Raw genomic sequence first — 12,992 nt, forward strand, 5'->3', positions numbered from 1 at the left:
ATTCAGTGGGGTTTTTTTCTTTAAAAAAATGTTTAGGGGTACTCTCATTTTCCTCCTCATACTGAAATACAGTGGTACCTCGGGTTAAGAACTTAATTCATTCTGGCAGTCCGTTCTTAACCTGAAACTGTTCTTAACCTGAAGCACCACTTTAGCTAATGGGACCTCCCGCTGCCACTGCGCCGCCAGAGCAAAATTTCTGTTCTTAACCTGAAGCGTTATTTCTGGGTTAGTGGAGTATGTAACCTGAAGCATATGTAACCTGAGGTACCACTGTGCTGCCCCTCAATGAGGCCAAACTTAGATTCACAAAATGTTTAGGGGTATGTGTACACCTGCGTTCTCTCCCCCCCCCCAAAAAAAGTGCTGCCTAAGGTAATGTAACCTAAGGTAACTGGTGGACCACTGCCTCTTCCCACAACTCACCCTGGACCTATTGCCAGAGCCACTAACTCAAATACCCCTAATGGGCTTTTGCTGCTCATTTCCCCATGCCTGAGAAAAGTGTGCTTTTTGGAGGATGGCTCTGTTGTGGTTCACATCCTTCTTCAGAGAGCGTGAATTCGGCAAGTTTGTTTTAAAATGCAAACTGAATGCAATTTCTCCTCCATTCCTATTTCTTATGAATCATTTATTCACCCCGTGCTTTTCAGTGTATTTCCCCACCATCTTCCAAACCACAAAAAAGTCTAAAGTGTATTTGTTGCAATAGGGTGACAGAGCACGTTATTCCACTTGAATTGTGCAAAGCTAAAGTTCCGTTGTGTGCTTGAATTCTTCCCACAAAATATACAAGCTGGGGGCACCTGTGTGAAATCATATGCTCATTTAATGACAAGAGGCAGTGCATTGCTGCTTTAAGAAAACCCAACAACAATCTGATTTAATTGAGCACTCCAGTGGAAGGTAAAGGGAACACTGAACCTTCAAATAACTGGAAAATAAAATTACACCTAACCAAAGGTTCTTCAAACAGTGCTGGCATTGTTGCAATTGTTGCATTTCACCACTTAAAAATAATAACCACCAGTTGAGCACCCTTATGCTAACATTGTACAGTGTTACAGTGCATAACTTCCAGATATTTTTTTAAAAAACATACATGTAGTGGGGAGGGAGAGAAATGGGTCATTGTCAGTTATTACACTGCAAGATATATCTGACGATTACTTGTGGTTATGGCACAGCCACAATCAACACAGTAAACACCAACACAAATAGTGTGCTATCTGGCGGAAATACCACATTCTCTGAATTTTGCAGTGCACTTCTCCTGCCAAGTAATGTGTACAAAAATTCCTATACTAGGGTAAAGTGTGCATATAAATGCATATATTAGTGAAAATAACACAAATGCATTGTGTCAGGGAAAATTGCTTTCCAAAATTTGTATAGCATTCAAAACTGCATTAAAATGTGTTTATTAGGAGCAATTTGTGCTAAAATGCTGATATGTTTTCATGAGGATTATTTTTTACTGGTTTGCAAACTGCTGCAGAAATGTGAACTGGATTTAGGATAATAATAACAACAACAACAACAACAACAACAACAACAACAACAACAGCTTTTTATTTGTATCCCGCCCTCCCCGGCTGAAACCAGGCTCAGGGCAGCTAGCATCAAATATATAACATTGGTATAAAATCAAACAATAATTAAATTACAGTACCTCCTAAAAACAAGTCAGGATCAAATTAAAATCTAATTAGACGGCTTTCCGCAGGGTTAGGGTTGAGGGTGAGAAATTGAGGGAACTGAGAGTTGTTCTTCTTCATGACATTTGAATCCAAGCTCTGTAGCATGTCTCAGATACTATACAGTGGTACCTGTAGCTAGGAACTTAATTTGTTCCAGAGGTCCGTTCTTAACCTGAAACTGTTCTTAACTGGTGCTTTCGCTAATGGGGCCTCTTGCTGCCACTGCGCCGCCAGCACACGATTTCCGTTCTCATCCTGGGGCAAAGTTCTCGAGGTAACTCTTCTAGGTTAGCGGAGTTTGTAACCTGAAGCGTTTGTAACCTGAGGTGTTTGTAACTCAAGGTACCACTGTACTAAGTCCTAGCCCTCTGCCTGCCACCTCCACCAAGGGTTAATCAAACATGTCAAGAGAAGACAGGCTACATTCTCATTTCAAGCAGGCCAGTCACTGGTTGTCCTCTATTGCCATGTGGACCGACGAGATAGGCATGAGAAATTCTTATCATTGAACGTCACACAGGATTTGATGGACATAATCGCCTTCATATCTGTAATGTGAGAAAACAAAATGGTGGATTATAAATTTACATCCTGCTTATTTACAGACTTGAGAAAACCACGCAAACCAGAATGAAAATTTAAAAATGTGTTCTCTTTTTAAACATGAGTGCATTCAGTGTACCTTCCTCCTTCAGTTATTTGGCACATATAATAAGAAAATGTTTAAAGGCATGCTTAGAAAGAATTCTACAGTTACAGTTATTTTTCCATGTACTGTATAAGACTAGGGTTCTTTTCCTAAAAATTAATGTCAAAAATTGGGGGGCATCTTATACACGGATAGTGCCAAGGGTGGATTTTCTTAAATCTGCGTCCCCCAAAATAGGGGGTGTGTTATACATGGGGGCATCTTATACACGGAAAAATACGGTAAATGTTGACCATGCAATACTAAGAATGCCTCGATGAGGTACATGGTGTGGGCTTCTCCAGTGATACCTTCTTTTTGGTCCAAAGTTGTTATTCACATCAATTTTGTAATGGCGAAATCATCAATATTTTCAGATGTTCATGAACTTTTAAATAATATTCATGTAGTATGGGGATGGATGTGAATTTCACAAGCCCTTATGGTTGCTAAGATACTTTTACTTTTGAGCCTGGAAAGATAAGTACTCACCATCTAGTAGCACCTTAGAGACCAACTGAGTTTGTTCTTGGTATGAGCTTTCGTGTGCATGCACACTTCTTCAGATACCTATTTTGTGGCAGACCAACACGGCTACCCACCTGTAACTACTCACCATCTATTACACAACATTCTGAGGATCTCATGGCACTGGCCACAATAGAACATATTTCATATTGATGTCAATTTTTTGTGTGGATACCTTGCTGGATATTTGGATGGCTTATTTTAGCTTATATGTTTAACTAAAATGTAAGCACTGCTGGTTATTGTATTCAGAATGTGAACTGATTGTGGCTTATTTTTTCTTCATTAAATTTGCAAATAAATAATAATAATAGGAAAAAAAGAAAGGATTCTTAAATAGAAAGCCGCATTCCTGCATTCACCCCTCTCTTGTTTCTCTCTCTCTCTCTCTCTCTCTCTCTCTCTCTCTCTCTCTCTCTCTCTCTCTCTCCTTCCTTCCTTCCTTCCTTCCCTCCTTCCCTCCTTTCCCAGCAGACTGTGGTATAAGAGACAGAGTCCCTCTTGCCAGAGATCTGAACCATCATCTTGCAGCAGGCCTTTGATATTAAGCCAGGGGCCACATTAAATTGAACTGAGGGCATGCAGTGCTAGGGCCACTTTTTGCCCACTCCTGATGTAAATAAAGAGAACCCTCATACAGAGACACTGCCTTTTTGTTTATGATATCTGTTTAGAAGGACTGTTCACCATGACTGCTGAACACAGTGCCTCTGGCTGATCCTGTTGTTTAACATAGTTCAACTACTCCCCATATTTTTTTTGTTGGAATTCAGGTCCTGAGGGGGAAACTTGGCCACCCACATGGCGCTTGCCCTCATAACCATGCACAAAACCCCCAGGATTCCTAAGAATGTGACTAGATCAGATGAATCAGCTTCTTCTTGGCTTCTCTCGCTACCTTTTAAAGGCACAGGAGCGCCCTGATGAGTTAATAACACAAATGTCTGGAAATAACATGGAAAAAGAATAGCAAAGAAGGCTATTAATACATATATTTTCCCCCTTTTGCTTAGGACTTCATGAATGCTTTTGAAAGTTATGGTTTTTCTCTGTTAAGTTATTCCAGCATTCTTCAACCTGGTGCTCTCTTGCTGACTGGTCACAAAACATCTGGAGGATTCCATGTTGGGAAAGGCAGACTATCTTCTCTCATTTCATATTCATATGCACATGGACATTTTAAAAATTGCATCTTGTTTTAATGTTGGAAGAACTGGCCTGAGGGGGGGGGGCACTTTTAGAAGAAGAGGAAGACAACATAGCTAAACAGGACCTCCTGTATGTGAGAGCCCTTTATATTATTTCTCAACTTTCTGATATGTCATATAAGGCTGGTGGAATATATGGGATTACTTTTGCATAATATGTTGTCTCTCCTTCCCAGGAAAAGGATGATGTGTTGGTATAGGAAACAGGCAATTATTATTGTGTATGGAGGGTTGTTTTTTTGTAGCTATGTTAAAATACAACATGTAATGTTCTCTGTCACAACAGAAGCTCACATCAGTGGTGAACCTTAGCATCTCACATTTCAGTGGCACCCTGTGCAATGCCCAAATCCTCCCCCCCACCCCGCCCGTCTCTCACCTTCAGTTGGACTTCATAGCTCTGCTCCCGGTGTGTCCAAACCACCCCTACATGTGCCTTTGCCCACAGCTTGTGAGGGAGGCATGTTTGTAGTTGGCAAACCCCTTCATGAGCCTGTAGTTATAGTAGATGATGCTTCTAACATGGATGTGCACACACGAGATCACACATGCATGCTCCTTCGTTTCCCCATTGATCCATTTTGCAGCCTTCAAAACACCACAACTATCCCTGTTTACCAAGGCAGGGACAATCCTCATTTTTGTTACCTGTCCCTTGGGAAAGGAAATTGTGCCTATTTTTCCTTTGGGAGGAAATTGTTTGTTTATACAGTTATTTCTACACCTACCTGTCAGCCCTAAAAGGGTCCTGAGATGACTTACATTTCAAAACGATGCAATGTTACATGATATATGTGAGACATTAAAACAGTGCAATACGCACAGAAAATAAATGTTGTGGAAGCCATCCATGAAGTCTGTGGAGTATTTCAGGTTTCAGGCTCCTCCTTTGGGGTATCTAAGACTGCAATCCTGCACACACTTACCTGCCATTAAGTCCTACTGAAATCAACAGGACTTTCTTTAGGATTGCAGCGTGAAGGGTTATGGTGTAGAAGTTAAAGATGATTCTAGCATTGTTGTTGTTGTTCAGTCATTCAGTCGTGTCCGACTCTTCATGACCCCATGGACCAGAGCACGCCAGGCACGCCTATCCTTCACTGCCTCCCGCAGTTTGGCCAAACTCATGTTAGTAGCTTCGAGAACACTGTCCAACCATCTCATCCTCTGTCGTCCCCTTCTCCTTGTGCCCTCCATCTTTCCCAACATCAGGGTCTTTTCCAGGGAGTCTTCTCTTCTCATGAGGTGGCCAAAGTACTGGAGCCTCAACTTCAGGAGCTGTCCTAGTGAGCACTCAGGGCCGATTTCCTTGAGAATGGATAGGTTTGATCTTCTTGCAGTCCATAGGACTCTCAAGAGTCTCCTCCAGCACCATAATTCAAAAGCATCAATTTTTCGGCGATCAGCCTTCTTGATGGTCCAGCTCTCACTTCCGTACATTACTACTGGGAAAACCATAGCTTTAACTATACGGACCTTTGTCGGCAAGGTGATGTCTTTGCTTTTTAAGATGCTGTCTAGGTTTGTCATTGCTTTTCTCCCAAGAAGCAGATGTCTTCTAATTTCGTGACTGCTGTCACCATCTGCAGCGATCATGGAACCCAAGAAAGTGAAATGTCTCACTGCCTCCATTTCTTCCCCTTCTATTTGCCAGGAGGTGATGGGACCAGTGGCCATGATCTTAGTTTTTTTGTTGTTGAGCTTCAGGCCATATTTTGCGCTCTCCTCTTTCACCCTCATTAAAAGGTTCTTTAATTCCTCCTCACTTTCTGCCATCAAGGTTGTATCATCAGCATATCTGAGGTTGTTGATATTTTTTCCGGCAATCTTAATTCCGGTTTGGGATTCATCCAGTCCAGCCTTTCGCACGATGAATTCTGCATATAAGTTAAAAATACCAGTCTGCTGCTTTCCTTCTACTAACAACCTGTAGCTGCTTATTCAGACAGTAAATGTTGCTCAACAAGTTGGAGTTGCAGCTGTTTTTTAATAGATAGTAAGTGTAGAAAGGTCCTGTTTATATGTAGGTATTCATATTTATTATTACATTCATATTCTACCTTTCCTCCAATGAGTTCAAGGTGGCATACGTGGTTCCCTCCCTCTCCTTTTTATCTTCACAACTGCCCTATGAGGTGTGTCAGGCTGAGAGACAGTGACTAGCCTAATGCAGTTGCTGTTTATTCCCAGCAACTGGTATTCAGAGGTATACAACATTGTAAACTGCCTTGTGATCCTTGGGTGAAAAAATAATGATGATGATAATAATAATACTGCTTCTGACAATGAAGGTAGAAGAACATAGCCACCACTGTAATATTTCATTTAAATTTAATTATTTACAATTTTATATCCCACTTTTTAACCTCATGGCAGCTTATATAAATTTAAAAATGCACTAATATCAAAACTTTTTTTTTAAAAAAAGAGCAATCAAAATACAGTAAACTACAGCAACAATAACCCAACAACCATTTTGTGTCAGATAGAACTGTCTAAACATAAAACCTCTTACTTAGTCCCTGGAAAACACTTCTGTCCTAAAACACAAGTTCTTATGCCATTGAGATAGAAAGACTTTGGGGCAGAAATCCAGCAGAAAGAGGCTCTCAAATGCAGCAGGTCTGGCTTACCACATTTTGGTAAACATGTGAAGTAAAACACATTGCCATCTAAAGAGCAGAGGCAACTGAAAGACATTACATTTAAATTTTGCTCATTGCAACCCTGAATACATAGTTTAAGCAACAAACTGGCTATGGGAGTGTTTTTTAATTGGTGTGGCATCCAGAACAATTTTACTGAAATAATTGCCTTCTACTCCTTCATCTCTGCAACTGGTCTGCATGGAGACAGACAGAAAGATGAGCTTTGAAGTGTGTGAAACCACTTGCAGAGGTGGAGATGAGAACCAGCTTCAAACCCGTCTCCCTCTCTCTCTTGTCTGCAGGGGCAGCAACCTCAGGGCAAGGAGAGGCAGCAGTTTTCCTCACTGCATGTACTGGACTTCTTGGCAATGTGGAGACAGGTAATTGCAGTATTAATTTTTTTCTACGTGGGTAGATTGTGTCAGCTAGCGCCCTGGGGCATTTTCAAAAAGGTCACTGCACAGGTGTGCATCACTGCACTTAGCACTCAGGACTTCAGTATGAGACAGGTAGGTAAGCCCATGACTGTGCTGTTAAATTCATGGTTAAATGATGGTGTCATATTGCATAACCACATAAGAGCCTGCAAGATGCCAATGGCCCATCTAGTCCAGCATCCTGTTCTCACCATGGCCAAGCCGATACCTGTGGGAAACCTGCAAGCAGGACCCAAGCAGGACAGCACTCTCCTCTCCCGTGGTTTCCAGTAACTGGTATTCAGAAGCATTACTTTAGAGGCAGAGCACAGCCAATCCCATTAATGGAAGCACAAAAAGGAAGAATGACCTTCCTAGGATGTAGGGTGGGAGACTGAATTCTGTTATAGCAGACATGTGCAACTGGTCAACCGCGACTGACAGGTAGATTGGTGGTGTGCTCCAGGTCAATCGTGGGATTAAGAAAAGTGATCGTGTGTGCACTCCTGATCGATTGTGGCGTGCTGTGCCCCCTGTGAAAGCTAGTATTTCCTGCATTGGCATCAGAGGGAGGACAGCGTACTGTGTTGTGATTGTTTTTATGTAATCTTCCCCCCAAAAAGCTCAACAACTCTGGGCAGTAATGACAATGGGTGGGTTACTGTCAGTTTTATTATACTGGGAGTAGATCACAGTCCCTAGAGAGTTGGATGTACCTGTGTTATAGCATTCACCATGCCTTCATTATCCCCAAAAGGTATAGTAATCAGGGCCACAATGCTTCATTTCCCCATAGGTCATATGCTTGCGTGGAGTTGCTATTTATTTAAAATATGTATCATCGAAAGATTCTAGGATAACAAATAAAACTATTTGCATAAATACAGTACAGTAGAAAACAACTACAAAGAAGCCAATAAACCTAACACAAAGAACAATATAATAGCCTGAAAAAGTCGTCTTGCTTGCCAGGATGATAGATAGATATTTGTGTATATAGAAACCTCTGGTCTTTTTGTGGCTGGAAGGTACCCTACGGTACAAAGGTAGGAGTCACATTCACTGCTCTGCCCTTTTTTGCCTTTGGCAGTGCCAATCATTGGCATGTGACCCCTGGAAGGGAATGTGGCACTCAGTCTGAAAAAAAGGGCCCCCCATCCCTACATTACATGGAACATCTTGGACCGCTTCCACTAGTTTCATTGGGTCATTCACAGAATAAGTTTGTAGTGGGTTATGTTTCCCCTTTGTATTCTCGGTTTCAAACACTTTTCTCTATAGGAAATCTTACTGTATATAACTTGAGAGTAGTTGAGCTCTCAAGTGAAGCATGAAACACAGTGATATTCATAACTCTTTGATCTGTGGGTGATGGAGATTTGGGATGGTGCTGATGAGGGACTACTGCCACCTGGAGGCTAGACCCAACCCTAGCAAACTCTTGCAACCAAAATTACTTTTCCGTTTTGCAGTGGATGGGTGATACCCAAAGCTTCAGTCTGGTGGTACGTGATCTTTCAAAGCAGTACTGTATGTTTAGTTGTAAGCTCACCATTCATTCATCCATCAAACTGAGCAGAGGACATTTCCTCTCATGCAAGTTTATTCCCCCAGCTGTATCCATGTTGGTGATCAGGTCTGTTGTACTAAAGACTACTTAGGGCACTTTCCGACTGTCACTATTTTTGAGTGGGATTCAGTCACACATTGGCAAAGTCAGGTTGTTCAATTACAGTTGATTGGGAGAACAAACTGACTCCCCCAAAATATCAGACAGGAAAACACACTGGAAAGTGTGTTTGCCACCTGCAGGCATCATGTTTGAGACTCTTGCTTTTGATGCTACTCACCAAAATGATAATACAGTATATATAGACTATCAATAGTCTACCTCTGATACAAAGCGCATCGTACAATATTTAAGTATGAGCCACACCTAGCTCTTTAGGGTTTGGGTTTGGGTTTATTTTTAATCTGGTAATTTCTGTAAGAATAGAGTTTCAGTACAACCAAAGGGCAAAAATTTGTTGTACTGTGCGTGGGAAGCTAATGCATTGCCACAGCAACCAGTCAAGCAATTTTTAGCTTCACCAATCAGAAATTATGAGGTCAGGCTTCATAGTTGGAGTCTGGAAGATGAAGAACTAATTATTTAATTTGCTTCACAATTTGTCCTTTTAACCACAAAGAGCTACACACATTTTTTAAATTTATTTTTTAAATTTCATAATAATAATAATAATAATAATAATAATAATAATAATAATAGAGTAGAGTTGGAAGGGACCCCAGGGTCATCCAGTCCAACTCCCTGCAATGCAGGAATCTCAGCTAAAGCACCCATGACAATGGCCACCCAACCTCTGCCCAAAAGCCTCCAAGGAAGGGGAGTCCACCCCCCCCAGGAGACCACTCCACTGTCAAACAGCCCCCACTGTCAGAAAGTTCCTCCAGACGTTCAGTCGGAATCCCCTCTCCCATACCCCGAAGCCATGGATTCGAGTCCCACCCTCCAGAACCAAATAACTTTGTTCCATCTTCCATGTGAACAATAAATAAACCTATCTCTCACAGAATCATAGAACCAAAGCATTGTAGTTTTGGAAGGTACCCCCAAAGCGCATTATTATTTCTAGGCACAGGTTGAGCACACAGAAAGGTGTGCACCTTATCATCTGCCCATCTATGTCTGCATGCAGCAAGTTTGTCCCATGTTCAGTATATCTCCAACCTGTCTGAATTCTGACTTTTTTAGTGGAAACAAACATTTAGTAGGGATGTTAGGATTCTGGAAAACCCAAGAATTCAGTAGCGAATTTGCAATTCCACCTATATCAGAGTATAATTAAGATCTGTTTAGGATCATTTTCATTCTCCTAGATGGGCTACCTTCCCAGGTTGATGAGCCCCACCTGCCCCTCATGTCCCTCTACAGCATGTGCAGCAACTGCCTTCTTGACCAAGGGACCCATTGTTGGTCTCGTCCGCTCAATCTGCTGCAGCCTGTCTTCACATGCAGGAGAAGTCCTTAAGTCACTGAGGGTTTGAGACAGTTCCTGGGGTGTGGCTGCTGTCACATGCAAACATCTTCTAGGAGCCACAGGTGAGAGCTGAGTGCAGAGTGGGGACCAAAGGTGGACAAACTACCCCAGAAGGAGCACAACATGTCCCCCACCAGAGGTACTACCCCTCCTAGAACCCCATGATGTTTTCCTCAGATGTGCATCCCACTGTGTTAACTGTGGCTTATTCCTAGTTGAGTGGGCATGGGACTGCAGCCTAAGGCTGCTTGCTGGCACCCGTTAAATAAAGACCAAGTCCTATTAGAGTCATTAGGAAATCCTTCTGAGTAAATATGCTTAATATCACACTAATAATAATATCATCCAGAAGTCTTCAATCTTTTCACTCTGGAACCTCCTTTAAACCAAACATACATGTGTGGACTTCTGTTTCAGTGTATCTGAAGAAGTGTGCATGCACACGAAAGCTCATACCAAGAACAAACTCAGTTGGTCTCTAAGGTGCTACTGGAAAGAATTTTCTACTTTGTTTTATACATATGGGGACTCACTCAAGCTTTTAATATATATTTGGACCGTGGTAGCGTTGGTGTCATGTAACTGGAGTTTAGTTGCAACCCAGCAATGAGTCCCAGCTCACCAGATTGAAAGTGAATGAGGCTGCAATCTTATGTCCACTTATCTGGGAATAAGCTCCATGGAACTCAATGGGAATTTATTCTGAATAGACATACGAGTTAGACTGCAGTAGTAACCCCAACTGCCTCGAAGTAAGTCACACTGAATTCAATAGACCTTATTTCTGAGTGGACATGGTGAGGACTGTTCTCTTAGGCAGCAGATGCCCTCTCATGGTAACTATGAAGAATGACACTCATCTGAGTAGGACAGCACAGTCTATTATTCTACATAAAAATTATACAGTGGTACCTCTAGTTGCGGACTTAATCCGTTTCGGGGTGCGAAAAGTCCGCAAATAGAGTGCCTCTTCTGCGAATGTGCGTGGCGCAATCGAGCGCTTCTGCGCATGTGCGGGCGTAAACACTTCCGGGTTTGCAACGTTCATAAGCTGAAAGTCCGTAAGAAGAGCAGAACACAACATGAGGTATGCCTGTAACACATATTTATTTATTTTCTTGCATTTATACCCCACCTTCCTTTCACTGATCAGACCCATACCTCAGTTTCAGCAAGGTTACCCCCACTTATGTTTCTTCAAACCAATAGATAAGCGGTTTTTAAGATATTGGACAGTGCTCATAGATTATTTCATGTATATTCTAGAGCAGGGGTCAGCAAACTTTTTCAGCAGGGGGCCGATCCACTATCCCTCAGACCTTGTATGGGGCCGGACTATATTTTTTTTTGGGGGGGGGAATGAACAAATTCCTATGCCCCACAAATAACCCAGAGATGCATTTTTTAAAAAAGCACACATTCTACTCATGTAAAAACACACTGGTTCTCAGACCGTCTGCGGGCCGGATTTAGATGGTGATTGGGCCGCATCCAGCCCCTGGGTCTTAGTTTGCCTACCCATGTTCTAGAACAGCCTTTCTCAACCTTGGATCCTCAGATGTTTTTGGCCTACAGCTCCCATCATCCCTGACCACTGGTCCTGCTACCTAGGGATGCTGGGAGTTGTAGGCCAAAAACACCTGGGGACCCAAGGTTGAGAAAGGGTGCTCTAGAGGTAAAACTGAAGCAGAAGTAAGTTCAAAGGCCTGTAAAGTGACCTGAAGATTATCTCATATAACTCATGTTAAGTGTCATGCATTTTCCATCCTTCACTTGAGGAACCCTACCCTACTTCCTTCTTTAAAATGAGGACCAGCAAGACCTGCTAAAACTGCCAGCCAGCTAGGCATACCAACCTGCCTACACTTTATCTAAACCAAATTGAATGTGCAAGAGCTTTATCTTTTAAGGCGATACACAACTCCATATATAAAAACAGTTCCGATATGGATATAGACTGGGATAAAAATGTTACGATGTTCCGTCTCCGAGCTTAATCTCATTTGGAAATCTGATAAGCATCCCCTCTATTCCTTCATCCAAGCCATTTCTAAAGAGATGAGCGGCCCTGGGCATGTTAGTAAAGTGAAGTACAAGGGCCAAAAACATTTTTTTTCCTTTGCAGATGACCAGGGATCAGCTGCAGTTCTGCCCAAAAGTTATGTGAGAGAATTAGCTCTTATCTTGGAAGTGAGGACTCAAAACAGCTGTTAGTTTTTTAAAATTATTTATTTAACAAAATTTATTTACATACTGCTTACTAGAACAAAAGCAATTTTAAAACACACATACAGTACCTACTAAAAACACGTGCCAAATCAATATGGTAACATAGGCAACGTTCTACCAGTTATGAACTGCCTCATGATTGTCAAAGGAAACAACAGGGTTTTCCCTATTCTAGGCCCGTCAGGGACTTCCAGGATCTCTGTCAGAAACATTTGCTTGAGATGCAAGGCAACATTTGTAAGGACGAATGGAGCAGAATCGACGAAATGCTGTAGATTCACAGCTGATCCATGTTAGGCAACGGAGTTGAGGGAGCCAAGGGAAGCACTATCACCCCACAAAGCAACCGTGATGCCGTCCTCTCCTAAAGCCCGTCCCCGATTGTCGTGTGACATTTTGCTTTAGGCGAAAGCTGCATGATTCAACCCCCGCGAGCAGAAGGCAGGAGGAAAGGGAGCCAGGAGCAGGAATGTTAACAGCAAAGCTGACCAAACTACCTTTCCCGGAAGCCCTCGCTTTCCCGGCTATTTGCCC

Source organism: Lacerta agilis, chromosome 5 (assembly GCF_009819535.1).
Source record: "Lacerta agilis isolate rLacAgi1 chromosome 5, rLacAgi1.pri, whole genome shotgun sequence".
Lineage (NCBI taxonomy): Eukaryota > Metazoa > Chordata > Lepidosauria > Squamata > Lacertidae > Lacerta > Lacerta agilis.